This window comes from Hemiscyllium ocellatum, chromosome 2 (assembly GCF_020745735.1).
Source record: "Hemiscyllium ocellatum isolate sHemOce1 chromosome 2, sHemOce1.pat.X.cur, whole genome shotgun sequence".
NCBI lineage: Eukaryota > Metazoa > Chordata > Chondrichthyes > Orectolobiformes > Hemiscylliidae > Hemiscyllium > Hemiscyllium ocellatum.
In genome coordinates, this window is record NC_083402.1 from 110,882,295 (window position 1) to 110,906,557 (window position 24,263).

The window sequence follows — 24,263 nt, forward strand, 5'->3', positions numbered from 1 at the left end:
CACCACAAAGGTATACAGGAAAGCCACACACACACAGACCAAGTCCTGAACTATGAAAGCTACCACCCCAACACACACAAAAGAAGTTGCATCAAGACACTATTCAAAAGGGCCACAACACACTGCAGTACACCAGAACTGAAAAAAAGAGGAAGAAGAACACCGATACAATGTATTCGCCAAAAACGGATACCCACGCAATTTCATCAACAGATGCCTAAGGGAAAGACAACGGAACGAGGACATGCCACAACCCAAAGGACTAGCCACACTACCATACATCAGGAGCATTTTCGAACTGACAGCCAGACTACTGCAACCACTAGGATTCATAAAAGCACACAAACCAACAGCCATTCTCAGACAACAACTCACCAGAACGAAGGACCCGATACCCAGCATGAACAAAACCAATGTAGTGTACAAAATCCCATGCAAGGACTGCACAAAACACAACATAGGACAAACAGGAAGACAGCTAACGATCTGCATCCATGAACACCAACTAGCCACGAAACGACACGACCAGCTATCCTTAGTAGCCATACACGCAGATGACAAGCAACATGAATTCGACTGGGACAACACTACTATTATAGGGCAAGCCAAACAGAGAACAGCCAGGGAATTCCTAGAGGCATGGCATTCATCCACAGATTCAATCAATAAGCACATCGACCTGGACCCAATATACCGACCACTGCAACGGACAGCTGGAACTGACAACCGGAAGTGGCAGATTTAAACCACTACAAATGGCGGAGGAAAGATCATAGAAGCACTTCATAGGAGGCTCCCAAGCACTGAGGATGTCTACTAGACAGGGGACGAAACGTCTGCAACACAAATTCCCAGCTCGGCGAACAGAACCACAACAACGAGCACCCGAGCTACAAATCTTTTCACAAACTTTGAACATGAGGTATTTGGACAGCCTAGAGAGGGATAAACTGTTCCAACTTGTAAAAGGATTAACAATTGGAGCACACAGATTTAAAGTAATTGGTAAAAGAACCAAAGGAAGCAGGAGAAAAAGTTTTTTCATGTAATGAATGGTTAAGGTCTGGAATGCACTGCCAAAGAATGTGATTGATATAGGTTTAAATGAAGCTTTCAAAAGAGGACTACTTATCTGGAATTATCTGAAAAGTATGAACGTGTAAGATTTCAGGGACATAGTGCCAGAAGGGTACTAAGACATTTGCTCATTGAGAAAGTCAGTGCATTCAAAGATGGGTTGCTAGGTCTTCTTCTGTCCACAAATAATTCTGTGATGGCTTGTTAATTGTAAAAAAATCATTCCTGTCTTCAAATCCCTCCTTTCTGTTGTGCTATGTCTCACACTCAGTATGTCAGCATATTTTTAAGAGACATGATCATGATATCAGCATGAAGTGTCTAATAGACTCAGATGCAATCTTATTGGGGATCACTTGAATCATGACATGCTAATGGAGGTATGCTCTTTTGCTGTAACCAAATGTCTTAATACTAATTTGGTCTTTAAGAATGTAATATTTATATATATATAATGATGAAATACATATGGTTTCTATCTATTGATATATTTTTAAAGAGTTTGTATTTCAAATTGTTGACAGATAGCTGTTGGTCATTTTTTTGTGAAAGATTTGATAGGTAACTGATCAGTATCTGTGAACCAAAGTTTTAAACCAGTGTAACTCAGAGAGCAGATGTCTGAATTGACCCCTGAAAAGTTAATGGAAGTTTGTTCTTCTTGTGGAAGTTTATGACAGGAGTAAAATAAAACCTATCAGCTTTGCAGAAGCTTAGATGAACAAGTTTATTTTCAAAATTTAGTTAAAAGCTTTGAATGCAGTTCAAAAGAGTCCTGATCAAAATTAGATGTAAGATACCGTTTTCTCCAGAAAAAAGCAATTGTTCAGAGCAGTTAAGGGAAGCGTTACTCAGTGTAAGGGTTTCAGTTGGTGAAAACATCCAGACCCAGGAGTGTTTGGTTGGAATTCTGCAGATTATTAAAGGACGAGTCAGTCTATCAGTTGTGTGAATAGTCAAGTAAAAAGACATTGCAGTTCACAGGATGAGAATAGAGAAAAAGCAGTTAAATGAGCCTGTAGATTTGATATGGCAGGAGAATTTCTCTGAATTTTGATTAACTGTACATTGAAAGCATGGGTGATAGAGGGGATTTTGATTTGCTGGGTGTTTTTGAAATATTTTAAGCTGTGTTATGTGTAGATTGTTGGTGTGTTTTATTTTTCTTTCATCTGCTTAACAAACTTTTATGGCTAAAATAAAAGTTAGACACTTGCGTGCTTATTTTTAGTGAAAGACAATGACATTAAATTGAAAGAAAACAAAATTTGGTCCATCAAGCCTGATTTCATTGCAGGATCTGACTTGTCAAATAAAAGCATCAGCCAGGATCAAATTATTAGTGAATTGTAATAACTGTTGGATCCTACAAAACCGTGCTTTTTATTCCTAGTTTCTTATGTTACAAGAGATAAGCATCATGTAAAGATACCTTGTTGGAGGAAAAGCCCAAGTTCCTTCCCCATCTGTCTCTTCTGGGTCAACATTTCCAAAGTCACCGTGTTCCTCTAATTCTAACCTCCTGTTTTACCTGCTCCATTGTTAGGAACATGCTTTCAGCTGCTTGACCAAAAACTCTGGAATCGCCTCTCCCCCCTTAGCCCATCTACCTAATCCTTGTACTTCCTTTAAGGTGCTTCTTTAAAACAAGCTTGAACTGAGTTTTGGTCACCTATTTTAATATCTCATTAATTCAGCTCAGTGTCAAACCTTGGCAATTACTCTTGCTAAGCAGCTGAGGACATTTTGCTAAGTTAAAGGCACTATACAAGTTGAAGTTGTTGCTGTAGTATAATGTCAAGGAACCGATGAAGATGATGCAATGCAGTACTAGGTGCCATCAGATATTATTTTGTTGCATTTAAGGTAGCATGCCCACTAGACATGTCAAGCAATGGTTTGCTGTTTTTGCTTTTGAATTATTGACAGTGTATCTAATAAAAACAACATTTGCAAACAATAGCAGAAAGAAAACAAATATTGCTACCTGCCCTCAGTCATCTGGTGTCCGATAGATTATACATTTCACAGATCAGAATAAAATGCCAATAGCATTTTTGTTTCATACCTCTGAGCCACTATTCTCACAAATGCTGCTATGCCACCTTATTTGTACACTGCAAGCATATCCAAGACTGGAGCTAAACAGCTGCTGGACATTGTACAGTACAAATACAAGACTTCCCTAAATTTTAAATTAGATTTCCATGCTCCCTTTCATGTGGCTGTAAAAATAAATCCTATTATAATATTGTTTAGAAAAATGAGGGGAGTCATTGCCTTCGTGCCTTGACTAATATCTACCCCACAAGCAACACCATAAATAACATCTAAACTGGCTATTGGCACATTAAGATTTGTGAGAGATCTTTGTTTGCAAATTAGCTGTAATGTTTCCTATGTTCCAACTGTAACTACCATTCAAAACAGTCCTTTTCTCTTCCTTTCCTTTAACAGTTGAAACACTGTGGGCGGCACGGTGGCACAGTGGTTAGCACTGCTGCCTCACAGCACCTGAGACCTGGGTTCAATTCATGACTCAGGCGACAGACTGTGTGGAGTTTGCGCGTTCTCCCGTGTCTGCGTGGGTTTCCTCCGGGTGCTCCGGTTTCCTCCCACAGTCCAAAGATGTGCAGGTCAGGTGAATTGGCCATGCTAAATTGCCCGTAGTGTTAGGTAAGGGGTAAATGTAGGGGTATGGGTGGGTTGCGCTTCGGCGGGTCGGTGTGGACTTGTTGAGCCGAAGGGCCTGTTTCCACACTGTAAGTAATCTAATCACTGGAGGACCACAATGATAAACTATGCTGCCAAACAGGAGGCATTGCAACAAGTCTGCTATTTAGGTCAGGTGAATCCTTTCATTTTTCACTTAATGAAACAAATGTTAGAATGATAAATGAAAATTTTATTAATTCTGGATTAGTAATTTATATTTATGTTCTGGAGAAGCTTCCCATAATGGCTTCTAGCATTTTATTGTAAAAAATGAATTTTTGTCTTATTTGTTTTTGGATAGACTGGTAGGTCTCAGGGATTCAATGCAATTATAAATCAATATAAAGCTGGTTAGCTTCACATTCAAAAGCATATACAGAATAACCAATTGCAGTCAGTGATTACAGGCACAACTATAGAATATTGCTAGTTCATTTTCAAATTGTGATTTCTTTAGGGTAGATGATGGTGCAATGCGAATGTCACTGGACTATCGAGTTGACTAATGTCCATTTGGGAAGCAAATCTGTCATCTTACCTGCTCTTGGCTGTCTGTGAATTCAGACCCACAACAACGTAGTTGAAAAAGTCAGGTAAACCTCGGTTCAAGGACAGTTACAGGTGGGTAATAATCGCAGGCCAGATAGCACTGCCCATATCCCAAGAATGAATTTTTATTATTGCATACTTGCTTGACAGGCTTCACAGGATGAATGAAGAACCAGAAGAGATTTTCCCTGTACTACCTCAGGGTCTGGAACATCTCCAATCGGGTGCATAAGGTTCTAAAAGGGGAGGGCGAACAGCCAGAAATTGCGTTACATATTGGCACCAACGATATAGCCAGGAAAAGGATTGAGGATATAAAAAGTGATTTCAGGGAGTTAGGATGGAAGCTGCAGAGCAGGATGAACAGAGTAGTGTTCTCTAGTTTACTACCGGTGCCACGAGATAGTGAGGCGAGGAACAGGGAGCAGGTGTAGCTTAACACGTGGCTGCACAGCTGGTGTAGAAGGGAGGGCTTCAGATATGTAGATAACTTGGATGCCTTCTGGGGAAGGTGGGACCTGTACAAGAAGGACGGATTGCATCTGAACTGGAAGGGGACCAATGTCCTGGGTGGAAGGTTTGCTCGAGTAGTTCGAACAGGTTTAAACTAGTATGGCAGGCGGGTGGGAATCTGAGCTGTATACCGGAGGTGAGAGTTGATGCAGATGAGGCAATAGCAAGAGGTAGACCAGCTAGTGGGAAGGATTTTCCTGGGAAGGAACCAAGGGATCAATTAAATGTGTTTCCTTTAATGCAAGGAGTATCAGGAATAAAAGTAATGAACTTAGAGCATGGATCAGTACCTGGTGCTATGATGTTTGGCCATAACAGAGACATGGGTTTCTCAGGGGCAGGAATGGTTGCTGGATATTCCAGGTTTTAGAGCATTTAAAAAGAATAGGGGTGGGGGGGAAGAGGAGGGGGTGTAGCACTACTAATCAGAGAGGGCATTACAGCTACAGAAGCTTCCATTGTCGAGGAAGATCTGCCTACCGAGTCAGTATGGGTGGAAATTAGGAACAGCAAGGGAGCAGTCACCTCATTAGGGGTTTACTACAGTCCCCCTCAATAGCAGCAGGAAGATTGAAGAAAACATAGGTCGGCAGATTTTGGAAAAGTGTGGACGTAGTAGGGTTGTTGTAATGGGTGACTTTAACTTTCCCAATATTGATTTGAACCTCCTTCGAGCAGAAAATTTGAATGGAGCTGTTTTTGTAAGGTGTGTTCAGGATGGTTTCCTAACTCAGTACGCTGACAGGCCGACAAGGGGAGAGGCCATTCTAGACTTGGGGCTCGGAAACGAGCCGGGGCAGGTATCAGACCTTGTGGTGGGAGAGCATTTTGGTGATAGTGACCACAACTGCCTCACATTCTACATAGCTAAAGAGAAGGAGAGGATTAGGCAAAATGGGAGGATATTTAATTAGGGAAGAGGAAACTATGATGCGATTAGACATGAGTTAGGAAGCATGGATTGGGAGCAATTGTTCCATGGTAAAGGCACTATAGACACATGTAGACTGTTTAAGGAACAGTTGTTGCAAGTGATGTCCTTCTGAGACAGGCAAGAAGTGGTAAGATAAAGGAACCTTGGATGACGAGAGCGGTGGAGCTTCTCGTAAAAAGGTAGCTTACATAAGGTGGAGGAAGCTAGGGTCAAGCTCAGCTCTAGAGGATTACATGCAGGCGAGGAAGGAGCTCAAAAATGGTCTGAGGAGAGCCAGGAGAGGGCACGAGAAAGGCTTGGCAGAATGGATTAAGGAGAACACAAAGGCATTTTACACTTATGTGAGGAATAAGAGAATGGTCAAAGAAAGAATAGGGACGATCAGGAATAGCATAGGGAATTTGTGTGTGGAGTCTGAGGAGGTAGGGGGAGCCCTAAATGAGTTTTTTGCTTCTGCCTTTACGAAAGAAATAAACTTTGTAGTGAATGAAACCTTGAAGAGCAGGTGTGCATGCTGAAATGGATAGAGATAGAGGAAGCTGATGTGCTGAAACATTTGTCAAACATTAAGATTGACAAATCGCCAGGCCTGGACCAGATTTGTCCTCGGCTGCTTTGGAAAACGAAGAATGCAATTGCTTCGCCACTTGCGAAGATCTTTGCATCCTCGTTCTCCACTGGAGTCGTACCTGAGGACTAGAGAGACGCAAATGTAAATCCTCTCTTTAAGAAAGGAAATAGGGAAATCCCCTGCAATTATAGACCAGTAAGTCTCACATCTGTTGTCTGCATGGTGTTAGAAAGGATTCTGAGGGATAGGGTTTATGACCATATGAAAGAGCATGGCTTGATTAAATGCAGTCAACATGGCTTTGTGAGGGGCAGGTCATGCCTCACAAACCTTATCGAGTTCTTTGAGGATGTGACTAGAAATGTTGATGAGGGTCGAGCTGTGGATGTGGTGTATATGGACTTCAGCAAGGCATTTGATAAGGTTCCCCATGGTAGGCTCATTCAGAAGGTCAGGAGGAATGGGATACAGGAGAACTTAGCTGTCTGGATACAGAATTGGCTGGCCAACAGAAGACAGCGAATGGTAGTAGAAGGAAAATATTCTGCCTGGAAGTCAGTGGTGAGTGGTGTTCCACAGGGCTCTGTTCTTGGGCCTCTACTGTTTGTAATTTTTATTAATGACTTGGATGAGGGGATTGAAGGATGGGTCAGCAAATTTGCAGATGACACAAAGGTTGGAGGTGTCGTTGACAGTAGAGAGGGCTGTTGTAGGCTGCAGCGGGACATTGACAGGATGCACAGATGGGCTGAGAGGTGGCAGATGGAGTTCAACCTGGATAAATGCGAGGTGATGCATTTTGAAAGGTCGAATTTGAAAGGTGAGTACAGGCTTAAGGATAGGATTCTTGGCAGTGTGGAGTATCAGAAGGATCTTGGTGTGCAGGTACATAGATCCCTTAAAATGGCCACCCAATTGAACAGGGTTGTTAAGAAAGCATATGGTGTTTTGGCTTTCATTAACAAGGGGATTGAGTTTAAGAGTCATGAGATCTTGTTGCAGCTCTATAAAACTTTGATTAGACCGCACTTGGAATATTGCGTCCAGTTCTGGTCGCTGTATTACTGGAAAGATGTGGATGCTTTGGAGAGGGTTCAGTGGAAGTTTACCAGGATGCTGCCTGGATTGGAGGGCTTATCTTATCTTATGAAGAGAGGTTGACTGAGCTCGGACTTTTTTCATTGGAGGAAACGAGGAGGAGACGGGACCTAATTGAGGTATACAAGATAATGAGAGGCATAGATAGAGTTGATAGCCAGAGACTATTTCCCAGGGCAGAAATGACTAACATGAGGGGTCATAGTTTTAAGCTGGTTGGATGCAAGTATAGAGGGGATGTCAGAGGCGAGTTCTTTACACAGAGAGTTGTGAGAGCATGGAATGCGTTGTCAGCAGCAGTTGTGGAAGCAAGGTCATTGAGGACATTTAAGGGACTACTGAACATGCATATGGTCACAGAAATTTGAGGGTGCATACATGAGGATCAGTGGTCAGCACAACATCGTGGGCTGGAGGGCCTGTTCTGTGCTGTACTGTTCTATGTTCTATGTTCTATAGTAATGACTCACCTTTTCATTTTACAGTTTCTTTGCATTCCTTTGCATCACTTTACAGAATTGATAATGTAACAAGGAATCCTGAGCTGGAACTGTGTCTGTATCTTAATGTACTTGTCCATACTTCCTTTAATCTCTTCAAAGATTTAGTAACAGCACCTCCTGTTCAATGCAGGACAATCCCCAGCCCCAACTCATTGTAATCTCTTTCGCTGCAGCCTGAGAAGTGTCCCATTCTCAAAGGTTTAACTGTGGCTTGTCAGGTCTGCTTTGGCCAGCCATGTCTTCTTTTTCCATGTGGTGTTGTCTATTCTACCATCAGTGTGGTACAGGAACAGAAACACAGGTCTTGCCAATAACAGTTGTTGCTCTGTTATGGCATCTGGTGAACACTTCTGACCTCTCTTCTGTAGCACATCTCTGCGGATGCTGTCTCTCCAAGTGATAATCAGCATCTCATGTGGGCAGTGCTGATGAAAAACGTACAGGCTGGGCCAACACTAATTGCTCATCCCCAGTTTTCCTTGAGAAAATGGGGATGAGCTGCTTTCTTGAACTGCTATAGTCCATTTTCCATAGGTAGTCCCACACTGGTGTTGGAAGGAAATTCCAGAATTTTGATCCAGCCATACTGAAGGAACAGCAATACGTTTCCAAGTCAGGTTGGTGAGTGGCTTGGAGGGGAACTTGCGGATGGTTGTGTTTTCATGTATCTGCTATCTTGTCATTCTTGATGGTTGTAGCCATAGATTTAGAAGGTGCAGTGGACCCTTTGAGAATTCTTAAAATATATCATGCAGATAGTATACACTGCTGCGACTAAGTGTCACCGGTGGCAGTACTAAATGCTTCTAGATTTAATGCTAGTCACACAAGCAGCTTTGTCTTGGATGGCATCAAGCTTTGAGTATTGTTGGAGTTGCATTCCTTTCAGTAAGTGGGAAGTATTCCATTTCACTCCTAATTTGTGGCTTGTGGATGGTGGACATGATTTAGGAGTCAGGTGTGAGTTGCTTGCTGCAAGGTTTCTCGCCCTGACCTGCTCTCGTAGCCACGGTATTATTTATGTCTAGTCCAATCAGCTTCTGGTAACCTGCGAGATGTTGATAGTGGGAGATTCAGTGATTGTGATGCCATTACGTGTCAAGGGGTGATGGTTAGATTCTCTCTTGTCAGAGATTTAATTTCATAGCTTTAAATTAAGGGGTGGTAGGTATAGGACAGATGTTAGGGGTAGATTCTTCACACAGCGGGTTGTGAGTTCATGGAATGCCCTGCCCGTATCAGTGGTGAACTCTCCTTCTTTATGTTCATTTAAGCGGGCATTGGATAGGCATTTGGAAGTTATTGGGCTAGTATAGGTTAGGTAGGACTCGGTCGGTGCAACATCGAGGGCCGAAGGGCCTGTACTGCGCTGTATCCTTCTATGTTCTATGTTCTATGTACTAGATGGTCATTGCCTTACACTTATGTGTGCAAATGTTACTTGCTGCTTGTCAGCCAAAGCTTGAACATTGTGTGAGTCATGCTGCATTTGTGCATAAACTGCTTCAGTATCTGAGGACTCACAAATAGTGCTGAACATTGTGCAGTCATCAGCAAACATCCCCACTTCAGACCTTGCAATGGAGGAAAGGTGATTGATGAAGCAGCTGAACAAGCACTACCCTGAAGAACTCCTGTAGACATGTCCTGGAGCTGAGATGTCTGACTTCCAATCACTGCAACCATCTTACTCTGTGCTATGTACAGCTCTAGACAGAGTTTACCCCATGATTCATACTGATTCCATGTTTGCTGGAGTTGGTGCTATACTTGAATCAAATGCAGTTTCTTCTGACACTTTTGCTGTTCTCTTCCATTTCTTGATGGCATAGATTGGTATATAACAATGCACACATAGAGTAAATAAACGAGCTAATTGTAACATTAAAATGCCATCATGTACTCAGGGAACTGCCTTTGTCTGTGAAATTTGGGTCTGCATTAGGTACTGTATTGGCTTCAGTTTTACCAATCCTTCCTGTAGGCCAGATTCTCTATGCCTTACAATCAGACACCAGGGGTTTAACTTTGGATTTGTAGAATTTTACTTAACTCTAATATATTAATGTAATGTTACACATTAATAATCTTAATTTACTCATACATTCTCATACAAAAATGAGTTGAAGATGTGAACATTCAGCAAAGATTAATGACTTCTGATTTACATTTAACATCAACATGACTACCATTTGGTATGCTTTCCTATATTGGTCAGAGTATTGGGTACAGGAATTGAGAGGTCATGTTGCAGCTGTACAGGACATTGGTTAGGCTACTTTTGGAATATTGCATGCAATTCTGGTCTCCTTCCTATCGGAAAGATGTTGTGAAACTTGGAAGGGTTCAGGAAAGATTTACAAGGATGTTGCCAGGGTTGGAGGATTTGAACCATAGTGCAAGGTTGAATAGGCTGGGGCTGTTTTCCCTGAAGCATCAGAGGCTGAGGGGTGACCTTACAGAGGTTTATAAAATCAGGAGGGGCATGGATAGAGTAAATAGATAAGATCTTTTCCCTCGGGTGGGGAGTCCAGAACTAGAGGACATACGTTTAGGGTGAGAGGGGGGAGGCATAAAAGAGACCTATGAGGCAACCTTTTCACGCAGAGCGCGGTGTGTGCGCCAGAGAAAATGGTGGAGTTTAATACAATTGCAACATTTAAAAGGAATCAGGATGGGTATATGAATAGGAAGGGTTGGGAGGGATATGGGCCAGGTGCTGGCAGGTTGGACTAGATTTGGTTGGGATATCTTATGGATGAGTTGGACTGAATGGTCTGTTTCCGTGCTGTACATCTCTATGGCTCTATAATTGCAGTAAGTTCAGCAGTTAAAACACTGTGAAGGTACACCTTCTTTATCCACTTTCAAATTACTTCGATTACAATCATCTGCTGTTAGGTAGTCTGCTGTAGACAATTAAGAGCAAAATATTGAATACTCCACATTGATTATGTAACAACAGAGATTTATACTTCTGGTGAAATAGTACGCTGAGTTCATGAAGAACATTTGAAGGCTGGGAGCTATACATCAAATGAATTGGCTGATATTTTATTTTGCTGTTTAAAAAAAGGGAATATCAGCAATAAGTTATTCACTTATTCATATGTATTCATAAATCCCATGTTCCAGTCACCAGCATCAACTCCAGGAATGGAATATTGTCGAGAGAGACAGAGAGGAAGAAAGTAAATGTCATTAACTGTGGCAGGAATGACAACATTTCATCTGTAGAATGCTATATATTATGAGGCAGAGTACCAGTGCACAACCAGGATGGTTTGGTTTCCCTTAATACGGGCAGACATAATCAAAGTATCACAAAGTGCAGTGTTTAGTGGAATGGGAGGTCAAATCAGCCAAGATCAGCCTTCTGGTTCTCCATCTAATTTTCTGATTCCAAACATTTTACTGCAAGTTGATGGATATTCATAGCAGTGATTTTGGTGTTGTGAATGATGCTTATGTTAAAGAAAACTTAGGTTCTTTCTTTAACATAAGCATCACTCACAACACCAAAATCACTGCTAAGAATATCCATCAACTTGCAGTAAAATGTTTGGAATCAGAAAATTAGATGGAGAACCAGAAGGCTGATCTTGGCTGATTTGACCTCCCATTCCACTAAACACTGCACTTTGTGATACTTTGATTATGTCTGCCCGTATTAAGGGAAACCAAACCATCCTGGTTGTGCACTGGTACTCTGCCTCATAATATATAGCATTCTACAGATGAAATGTTGTCATTCCTGCCACAGTTAATGACATTTACTTTCTTCCTCTCTGTCTCTCTCGACAATATTCCATTCCTGGAGTTAATGCTGGTGACTGGAACATCCCTGGGATTTATGTTGGCCCATAGTCATGCCTGGCAAAGTACTGTAGTAGCTTTCTATTGCTTTCTGCAGCAATGCTGGCCAGGGAACTCACCCACTTCTACCAGGTATTTTGGAAGAATTTACAGACTGGCAATCAATCTGTTAACCATGTTAAGAACACACCTTCCTTTGCTATCAAACTTGGAGTGGAACTTAAACCTAAAGCTTCTGACACAAAGAAAGGGTCTCTACCTTCAAATGTTTTGTTGGCCTGCATTCAACTCAGAGATGTTTCAGAGAACATGGTGTTGTGCTCCAAATGCAATTAGTTTGAATGTGTCAGAAGTGTTTCAATGAAAATTCCTCATTCACCTTCATATCCGACGGTATTTCAAAGATTGTGGCCAGACATTGTGTTATTTCCTCTTTCACTTTCCTCAAAATTCTTGGCCATATGTAATAGAGTTTTATATGTATTTCTTGTTATATTTCAGTGATATTTTCTTATCCCTACCCCAATATCATTCAATCAACATACTCCTTCTCTTTTGTCGCACCTCCACCGTGTTGGGCCTTGGTGCTTTCTGATGACTTTACATGTACTGGATGGGTCTAGTGTAAGAATGTCAATGTATTCAGAAACTGAGCATCTATCTTTTATTCCAGCCTACTGCTACTTTTAGTTATCACCTCACCCTAATCAGCAAGGTTATGATACACATGTACTCCCTTGTGTGGCCAGTAGAGGTTACAACTGTGTGGGTTAGGAACTCACTTCTTTTCAATTTTCACCCAACCCAAATCCCAGCTGAAGAAATAACCTGTTCAATTAAGACTTTATCCCAGGTCTTTACAACAAAACTGTAAAAGCCCTGACAGTCCTCTGAATTGGTGTGGGGTAGGGGTTGAGACCAACACTGTGTGCACTAATGTTTACCAAGTCACTATCGCTGCCAACTTGTTTTCTTCAATTTGGCTTGACAGTCAGAGAGCACAGATATCTACAGCACAGAAAAGGTCCCTACAACCCATTGCATCCATGTTGGGCAAAAAGCAACCAGTTAAATATTCTAATCCAATTTTCCAGCACTTGGCACATAGTGTTGTATGCCTTGACATCACAAGTGCACATTTAAATACTTCTTAAACATTATGAGAATTTCTGCCTCTACCACCTTTACAGCAGTGAGTTCCAGATTTCTACCACTCTCTAGTAAAAAAGCTTTTCCTCATATTGCTTCTAAATCTCCTGTTCCTTATTTTAAATCTATGTCTGTTGATCATTGATCCCTCCATCAAGGGGAGAGGTTTCTTCCTGTCTACCCTAAGTCCCTCATTAATTTATTCTTTTCAATCATGTTCCCTTTCAATTTAAGGAAAACAATCCCAGTGTGTCTGATCTCTTTTCATAACTGAAACTCTCCAGCCCAGGTAACATCCTAGTGAATCCCTTCTGCACCCTCTCCAATTTTGTCTTACCCCCCCCCCCCCCCCCCCCGCTAAAATGTGGATTCCAGAACTGCACACAATATTGCCTAACAAACATTTTATCTAGTTCCAGCATTACCTCCCAGTTCTTAAACATTATGCCTCAGCTAGTAAAGGAAAATATCCCACCTAACCACTTTGTCTACCTGTCCTAATAACTGAAGGGACCACTGTATATCCACACCAAGTCCCTCTGATCTTCAATCATACTGGTGGTCGCCATATATTCTCTATTCTAATCATCCATTTGGCCAATGTTCCTGACAAGCACTCCTTGTTTCTAAGAGTTAAGGATTGTTGATCATAACTTTATAATCCAGCAACTTCATTTGAAAACTGAGTAAATTCATATACCGTTGTTCTTAACCTCTACTGGCCACACAAGGGAGTACATGTGTATCATAAAAACACATTATGTCTGAGAAACCAATGAACACTAATTGGTTTCAACAGCTTACCACCAAGGGTCAACACACAATCATGTACAATTAAATTACAGTGAACACTAAATCACTGTGTGATTGTCTAGTCCACTTTGTCTTGAAATGGAAAGGTTAGCCCCTTGTTTCAAACCTCATTATATTCAGTTTAATGAATAATGGGGCCTTGGAAGCAATTGCAAAATATCAATTGAATCTTTGAAAGCAAAGTTCAAGCAGTTTATTATCAGCATCTGAATTCCAGAGTTGAATTCCAAATAATGTAAACCTCCTGGGATGAATGCTGTTTTATATAATTTTGCATGCTACTGAGAGATCTATGGTAATTAATTATGAGAGAAGGGATTTGAGGCCTCCAAGGAAGCAAGCAATTTTTTTTAATAAGATGAGCTTTAACAGCAAACTATATGGTGACAATGTGGTGTCCACCCGTAAAGTAGTCTAAAATTTGCATATTTATCAAAGTGGCTCTCTAATTTTTCTCCAGCACTTTGTTTCAACATTTTTTTGATCATGATGCATTAACTTATCAATAGGTTAAATCATTGAGATTAGGCTTAAAATATTAACAATGTGCAATACAAAATAGAAGGAGCCACAACTTCCACAAAACTTGCACATGACAAATACTGGTCCAATTCACCTTACATACTTCAAAATGGAGTTCCAGTATGACCAGTATATTAATTTCCAAGTATGGGGTAAAAACAATGACTGCAGATGCTGGAAACCAGATTCTGGATCAGTGGTGCTGGAAGAACACAGCAGTTCAGGCAGCATCCAAAGTGCAGCGAAATCGACGTTTCAGGCAAAAGCCCTTCATCAGGAATAAAGGCAGTGAGCCTGAAACGTGGAGAGGTAAGCCAGAGGAGGGTGGGGGTGGGGAGAAAGTAGCATAGAGTACAATAGGTGAGTGGGGGAGGGGATGAAGGTGATAGGCCTTTATATTGTTTTATTCCATCTAGGAAAAGCTATTTAATTTTTACAGACCAATCAATTTAACTTGCACCAGAAATTTAAAGGAATATTATCGGACATTTCTGATTACTATAAACTGGCTCAGTAGTTACATGAGCTAAATGGCCTCAACTAATCTTCTTATAAATACTGAAAAAAACACAGGCCTATGAAAATCCTTTGACACATTATGGGAATCCACAGTGCAACACATTGAAAGTCTTGTTCCAGGATCTCTGCTTCAACAAACTTCATCCTCATAGGGGAGATGAGCAGAGTAAAAAATGAGGTCTGCAGATGCTGGAGATCACAGCTGCAAATGTGTTGCTGGTCAAAGCACAGCAGGTTAGGCAGCATCTCAGGAATAGAGAATTCGACGTTTCGAGCATAAGCCCTTCATCAGGAATAAGAGAGAGAGAGCCAAGCCGGCTGAGATAAAAGGTAGGGAGGAGGGACTAGGGGGAGGGGCGATGGAGGTGGGATAGGTGGAAGGAGGTCAAGGTGAGGGTGATAGGCCGGAGTGGGGTGGGGGCGGAGAGGTCAGGAAGAGGATTGCAAGTTAGGAGGGCGGTGCTGAGTTGAGGGAACCGACTGAGACAAGGTGGGGGGAGGGGAAATGAGGAAGCTGGAGAAATCTGAATTCATACCTTGTGGTTGGAGGGTTCCCAGGCGGAAGATGAGGCGCTCCTCCTCCAGCCGTCGTGTAGTTGTGTTCTGCCGGTGGAGGAGTCCAAGGACCTGCATGTCCTCGGTGGAGTGGGAGGGGGAGTTAAAGTGTTGAGCCACGGGGTGATTGGGTTGGTTGGTTCGGGCGGCCCAGAGGTGTTCTCTGAAGCGTTCCGCAAGTAAGCGGCCTGTCTCACCAATATAGAGGAGGCCACATCGGGTGCAGCGGATGCAATAGATGATGTGTGTGGAGGTACAGGTGAACTTGTGGCGGATATGGAAGGATCCCTTGGGGCCTTGGAGGGAAGTGAGTGAGCAGACGCAAGTTGAGAGATTACCCTTTTGTCGTCTTCCTTGAAGTGTATAAAAAAGTGAAACTAATCTCTAGATGGCACCAAAGTCAGAGGTCTGCATTCAGACTGTCAAGCAAATGTTTGGTAGTGAGGAGAATGTGAACAATTATATCACATTTAGGAAAATTGCTACCTTCTGGTAACTTATGGTGGTATTCAACAGAGTGAGGGGAAAGAATTTTTAAGGTTTAACAGGACAAAATCTAATAACCTTGCATTGACATTCAACAATACTGAAACCTATACCATCAGTAACCTGGGGTGATCAATAACCAGGAGTCCAAGTACTGAAGATCTGTGCAATTATTTCAGGGGGTCACAGAGGCCACACAGATCAGTCAAAGGGCCAATCACACATGAATCAGGGCTGTTCAACCAAATTGGTCAGATAGATGGGCCACGATCAGGCCAGGAGGCAATCAGGTCGATGAAAGAAAAAGAGGGGGTGATCAGGGGCTTCTGTTGTGGTAGGGACATTGGAGAAATCAATTCTGGGGAGATTGGATGCTGGGATAAAGAAGGGACAATAATTTGGGGTGGCGCGATGATACAGTGCTTAACACTGCTGCCTCACTGTAAAGACACAGATTCCATTCCAGCCTTAGGCATCTGTCTGTATGCAGTTTGCGTGTTCTCCTTGTGTCTATGGAGGTTTGCTCTCCAATCTAAAGATGTGCAGGTTGGGAGGAGTGGCCATGAAAGAAATTGCCCCATAATGTCCAGGGATGTAAAAGCCCATATGGGGTTATGGAATAGGGTGAGGGGGAGGTGGAAGGGTGATGATGATAGGATGTTCATTGGAGGGTTAGTGCACACATGATGAGCTGAATCGATTCTTTCTGCACTGTAAAGATTCTATGATTCCACCACTAACTCAACTGAACTAAAAATCACACAACACCAGGTTATAGTCCAACAGGTTTGGGCAGCACGGTGGCACAGTGGATAGCACTGCTGCATCATAGTGCCAGAAACCCGGGTTCAATTCCCGCCTCAGGCGACTCTCTGTGTGGAGTTTGCACGTTGTCCCCATGTCTGCATGGGTTTCCTCCGATTTCCTCCCACAATCCAAAAATGTGTAGGTTAGGTGAATTGGCCATGCTAAATTGCCCGTAGTGTTAGGTGAAGGGGTAAATGTAGGGTAATGGGTCTGGGTGGGTTGTGCTTTGGCGGGTTGGTGTGGACTTGTTGGGCCTGTTCCCAAACTGTAAGTAATCTAGGTTTAATTGGAAGCACTAGCTTTTGGAGCACCGACTGATGAAGAAGCAGCGCTCCGAAAGCTAGTGCTTCCAATTAAACCTGTTGGACTATAACCTGGTGTTGTGTGATTTTTTAACTTTGTACACCCCAGTTCAACACCAGCATCTCCAAATCATGTCGACTGAACTAACTACACAAATATTGTGGCTACAAGAGTTTGGCGTTCTGTAACTGCTGATTTCCCAATGTCTTTTGACCATCTACAAGATACAAGTCAGGAGTGTTATGGAATAATCCTCACTAGCCTGGGTGAGTACAGCTCCAACAACATGCAAGAAATCCAACACCAAGAGACACTTGTTTGACACTGCGTATAACATTTAGCATTCACTCCACCATAGATGCTCAGTGGTAGTAGTGTAAGATGCACTGCAGCATCTCACCAGGACTCCTTCCACAACAACTTCTGAACCCAAAACCTCTGTCTTTGAGAAGAACAAGGACATTCATTGCATTTTTCTATTCACTCACGGGATGTGGGCTTCACTGGTTAGGCCATCATTTATTACCCATCCCTCATTGCCCAGAGAGCAGTTAAGAGTCAACCACAATGCTCTGGGTTTGGAGTCATATGTAGGCCAGACCAGGTAAGGATGGCAGTTTCCTTCCTTAAAGAACAGATGAGTTTTCCAGCAATTGACAATGGTTTCATGGTTATCATTTGACTCTTAATTCCAGATTTTTCTTTATTGAATTCAAATTCCACCATATGCTATGCCAGTATTCAAACCTATGTCCCCAGAATATTACCTGCATCTCTGGATTGATAGTCCAGTGATAATACCATGAGATTTCCCTAGCATAATCACTGGTGAATTACTCTACATTTCACACACAATCCTGACTTAGAACTATATCACCATTTATTCACTGTCACTCCTGGAACTCCCTCCCAATTGCTCCCAATTGCATAGGTGTACTCCACTCTGTGGACTGCAGTGAAATAAGATACTATTGTGGAGAAAACGAATGAGTTCAGTGACATAAAAGAACAGCGATATAGTTGCAAGTCAGAATGGTGACTGGCTTGGAGGGGAACTCATAAGTCCCCATGCACCTGAAGCCCTTTTTCTTCAAGATGGTAAGTTACTCAGGTGTGTGGAGCTCAAAGTGAAAACCAATTCTGTCCACATAAACGCACTGTCAAATGGTGTTAATGGATAATGATCAGCAGCAAAGACCCTTTCTGAGTTTTCCTCCTATTCGGTGTGCCGATATGACTTATAACACTTTCAAGGTGCTCCTTCCTGAGATTAGTTAACTCAGCACACTCCTGAATCTGAACTTGAAATAATTTATTACGTGTCTCTATGCATCCCTGCATTTGAATGCAACCTCACACAAATCTCCTGTTTGAGGAATAGTGTAAAATTAAATTGAGTAGTCTAGATGCTGCAGCATCTATGTCATTTCTCTAATTCCTTTCTCTGGGGTCATTTTCAGGCCAGGGACCAGCTCTGTGTTTTCTATCACTCATAACATTTTTATGGCATAGTTACAATTCATAGTAAAAATAGAAAAGATTCTGTAACAGCAGGGTCTTAAATACCCAATGTCTGAAAAGCATGAATGTTATTTGGGTGGTTTGACACTTTAATTTTCTTACTGAAAGGAAAACTTTACAGGTTTTATATTTGTAGATGGGGACAGAGACAGTGTGGGGAAGTGTGGTGGTACTGTGCATAGGGACAGTATTATACATTTCATGCATCTCAGAATCATGCAGAAATAACACCAGTTTCTAAGAGTTCAATTTAAAATAGGTGCAATCACAAAAGTCTGCATTGCTGCTTCCAGCTCAGCTTCTGGTAACTTCTGTGATGTCTGTTTACTCTCCTGTGACTCCAGACCATGCTTAACAAATCAAACACAATGAGTCTAAATCAGATACTAGGTTCACTTAATCATAGGACAATTAAACGTTGAACACAATTGCAGAAATTTATGATTTATTTTGCTTCTGCTTTTCACCTGCTCAAATGGACAGGAAAGCTGTATGTGTTTGTTACGGCAAGGTAGGCTGGGAATTGGGGGCAAACTTGGGGGGCGGTGACAATGCAACAGGAAGAGAGCAGCAATCGGGAGAGAGGAAGATATCAAGGCTGGAACAGAGAGATCTTTAGATCAGTGCTAACCACTTGAAGAGGGAATGCAAGCGGGCCACTATTCCAATCCCAAAGCAGCTCCGATCTTCATTTTCTGAATCCCAATGCCATGGAGGCACAGATGGCAATTGTTAAGATTGACTCAATTTCCAATAATGTTAATATGTTAATATTAAAATGTCAATGAAGTGTCCTGCATGACATGGTACCTGACACTGAGAATAGTTTTGAGCTGAAAAATGTGTTGCTGGAAAAGTGCAGCAGGTCAGGCAGTGTCCAAGGAGCAGCAGAATCGACATTTCAGGCATAAGCCCTTCTTTAGGATGTGCTTATGCCCGAAAGGTCAATTCTCCTGCTCCTTGGATGCTGCCTGACCTGCTGCGCTTTTCCAGCAACACATTTTTCAGCTCTGATCTCCAGCATCTGCAGTCCTCACTTTCTCCCACTGAGAATAGTTTAGACATGTATTTCCTTTCTTAGTATTTAATTACCATCGTATACTGTGAAACTTCTTCCCATCCTGTGGGGATCTTTGTCAAAGCCATGATATGTATTTGACACTTTCTTTCAGTTCATTTTCTGGCATCCCAAATATCTTAATGAAAATTGATAGTAATCAGTATAGGTAAAAAAGAAATGATCTGCCGACGTGCATATGAAGCATTTTTTTTTCATCCTCACATAATGTTGGTTGCAATCTCCCCACCTCCTGAATAACATGGATATTGGTGAGAAAATTAGAAAAATTGGGTGAAATTTACAGTGACAAGATTCTTGATGTTGAGAGCAAAATGTCTTGTTTTCCAACTAACTGTTGAATGGTTAGATGAGAATAACATTAACAAGTGAAGAAAGACCCTTAGTATGCATTACTATCTCAGTACAGTAAATTTCGCCTCAGTGATATGCAGTTCCTGTTCTCCTACCTGCCAGCTAGAAGCTAGACTGTGACAATTCTGACACGAGAGTCAGAATGGTTCCTAGGTGACTCCAGCTCATCATTTCCTCCTCTGGCCCCCAATGTTAGAGCTGTAGGGATTGACAGTACAGAAAAAGATTCTTTCATCCATTAAGTCTGCACCAGTCAAAAACAGACACCTCACTATTCCAATTCTATTTTCTAGCACTTGACCCATAGTCTTGTATGTCTTGACATCACAAGAGCACATGTAAATAATACATAAATGTTACAAGCGTTTCAACCTCTACCAGATCTACCAGTCAATCTCCTCCACTCTAAGGAACACAACCCAAAGCTATCCAATCCCTCTTCAAAACTAAAAATCTCCAGCCACTTTTTGGACACCAAGCACTAACATCTCAGGTCATGCTCCATGGGGCAGTGACCACATGCACCCTATGTCCACGGACGTTGACATTGGATACGTACTTCATCACATTATTGTGGCACATCTCCAACCCTTGTACAATATGGTTGTGCTCTTCAATGTTGTGCTTTGGAGCACACTGACACATTTCATTGCTAAGTTGTGCTCAGTATATCTTGTGTGCATAGACAACCACTGATCTCATCAATTGTGCAGGGACCATCTCTGGGCACTGCATGGCAAGCAATTGGGCAACATAGATCAATTTCCAAACCTTGGGAGCCTCTTCTCAGGAAGAGCAGACATCAATCCAAACATCAATTCGAATTTTGGATTATCCGAACAAGATCTCAAGATCCCGAAGTTTGAGATCGGAAACCGGACTCTGTCACTACCTGCAAAAACTCTCTTTCAAAGACAGACTGCCCACCAGTGACCTTATCAACTTTTCTCCTGCTCTGCTTCTGTCATTTCCTTCCTTCTTTTCTTCATTCCTTCCTTCCTTCCTCCTCCCTCCTCCCTCCCTCCTACCTCACTCTATAATTCTCACATTGTCTCTGCCTCCTTTCTCTCTGTATCCTTCTTTCTCTCTTATTCTCTCTCTCTGTCATAGACAGCAGAAAGTTTCTGACATCTGTTCTTTCAGGAGGTATATTTACAAACTTACATGCAGCTTTTTTTTCCTTCATTTTAATTACAATTTGAAGTTTGGGTTTGACTATTTTAGACGATTGGTTATAGACTCAGGTACCTGATTCAATGCCCTGAATGAATGAAACAGTGTGGCTCTGAGCAGAGACAGTGACAGAAACCCAGGCGGACACTGGGGAACCCATGCAAAGGCACCCCACTCAGTCCCAGAGTGTCTTTTGATTTAATTTGATCAAGTTGACTGGTGTAAAACACGAGTCAGTGCCTCTGACTGAGGCTTTGTTTCACATGGTTCCATTTAGACTTGAACATGTTCCCTTTATTTACAATCAGATCAGTTACCCGAACAAAATACTGCCCAGTCGTCTCATTTGGATATCGAGCTTGTTCTGTATTTGGAACTGATGTATGAAGCTGGTATACCATTATACATGAAACCCAGGAAATTATTCAGCCCATCATATCCAGGTGGACTCTCTGTAAAAGCAGTTCAAATGGTCCCAATTCTCTTCCCATTCTCTGTAGATCTGCAGATTTTCTCTTTAACCGCTTAACTAATACGTCTGTGCAGGATGAAGAAAGAATATGGGGAATGCTGCTATGCCCTCGTCCCAATATCCGAGCAATGAAACACAACCAGGGACCCCAGCAACAATTCATGATCACTGAATACTTGTATCTCCACACTTGAAAGCAGCCAGCAGCATTCCAGGTGTTTCAGGCTGGGGATCCTGTGACTAATAATAATGAGCAATCAATCTGGACCATTTAAGAAGAAGCCAAAAAAATTCGACTTCCACCTAGAATGGAAAAATTTATTTCTGTTCACAATTGTAAAAGATAAAGTGATTATATGCCATCAAAGTATGTCTTTACATGAAAAGGAAACTTTGGAACAAAACCACCAACGATGCCCAGAACATTCAAAGATAGTTTCCCCTTGACAGCATGGTTTAGACAAAGGAAGTTGATGAGCTGAAAGTCATTTTTCTCTTAAACTAGCAGCAAAAATTAAGGCTTGTGCTGAAGCCTCATTTCACATTTGACATCTGCTAGGAAAACACAAGAAATCATTCACGAATGATGAGTAATTTAGGAAGTAAAGACTATGTCTATTGATTCGTTATTCAAAGACCTTAAGAATAAAGGAGAAATATTAATAACACTCAGGACTGGGTAATTTGGTGATTCCACAGTAGCAAGACAAGTGGAATCTTTGTCCAAAGACATCTTTCAGCAACCTGAAGGATCTTGAATATTCCTCACGATAATTTGATGAATCCATTGACATGACTAGCACTGCCAAGCTGATTATTTTTGTGGAGCATCAGACATAACTATTAAAGAGAAATTTCCAAGCCTTTTTCCCTTAAAGGGAGAGAGCAAGGTTGAACAATATCTACAACTAATGCAAATGGTACATGCTTGAGACAAACATTTCAATCAAGAAACTGGTTTCCACCGACAGAACTGATGGTGCATTAGCCATATTAGTATCAGTGTGGGCTTTGTTGTATATTGTGGAAATGATCCTGATTTTTTCTGTTTAGTCACTTAGTGCTGTTTACTTTAACAGCAAGTATTACTGAATAAAGTTATTAAATTTTCTGTTGCAATGAAAGCTATTGTTTGATTGTAAACTTGTGTCAAGCAAAGCCCTTCAGCAACTTTTGTTTAAACCCTTACTCTGTGAACTTGATGCTGAACTAATCCATCTTGCTAATGTGAGGTGGTTAAGTCAAAGAAAAGTTCTGCAAAGATCTTATAATCTGATGCCTGAAATTGTGACTTATTTGGGTCAGGAAAGATGTTGTGAAATTTTAAGGGATTCAGAAAAGATTGCCTGTGTCAGAAGATTTGAGCTATAGGGAGAGACTGGAGCATTGGAGGCTAAGGGATGACCTTGTAGAAGTTTATAAAATCATGACGGGAAAAGACAGGGTGAAGGGTCAAGGTCAATTCTTCAGGATAAGGGAGTCCAAAAGTAGATGGCATAAGTTTAAAATGAGAAGGGAAAAATTTTAAAAGGACTAAAGGAGCAACTTTTTCACACAAAGGGTAGTGTGTATATGTGTGGAATGAGCTACCAGAGGAGGTGGTGAATTTGAGACAATTACAACAACATTTAAAAGACATCTGGATGGACTTATGAATAGGAAGAGTTCAGAGGGATACAGGCCAAATGCTTCCAAATGGGATGAGATCAATTTAGAATATCGAGTAGCATGGACAAGTTGAACCAAAGAATCTGTTTCTGTGCTGTACATCTCTGTGACTGTATGAAATATGCAGTGAGCTGTCAGACAATGCATTAGTTGCTGGATTTGGGGTTCTTTAAGGTATAACATTAAAGCTGAATGTGTTAAACTGTGCAGGGAAATGGCAGAGAATTAGCAGTTTTGATCAATGCTGTTAATGCATTAAAATTGAAACTGCAACTGTTGTCCTGTCAATTCAAATAAAATGCTCGAATGCTTCACAAGTCTGGAGAAAGTACGAGAAAAGCACTAAAGTGAAAAAGAAATGGTTCCATCCTGAAAGCTTGTGTGCACTCCTGAGGAAATTAGCAGAGAAATTCAACAGGCAGTTTCAGGAATTAGATGTTATGGAACAAATCATCATGTTTGTCTAGAATTCCATTCCTTCATATAGACTTTAGCTACCAAATTCCATCAGATGGCTGACTTACAAAGCCGTGAAGTTGATATGGAAATAATTACAATGCAAAGCAATGTTGAGCTTTTGTTTTAAAGTAAAAGCTTACTTTTATATCACATACTGCATGAGACTGGCAAATCATATGCAGTACATCAAAAGATTATCTGTGAGATGAGTGTAATATTTGGACATGACTATCTCCATTTGGGAGAATGCTGTCTCACAGAGATATGTGGAGTAAAAATAAACTTAAAAGCAAAGGATAATAGAAGATGAGACTTATTTCAGTTTACAAGTCCCCAAAAATCACGTCCCTTGATCCGACTTTCAGCTCAGTCGCATTTGGATTATAATTATCACCATATCAACGTCACTGCTTTTTAAATCAAGCATCTAATGGAATTTGGTAGCCAACCCAACAATGCCTACATGAAGGAATGGATTAAAGACAAATATGATTATTTGTTCCTTCTCATCTAATTCCTGAAGCTGCCTGTTGAATTCCTTGGCAAACTTTCTCAGGTGTGCACACAAGCCTTCAAGGCGGAACCTTTTTCTTCTTTCACTTTGATGC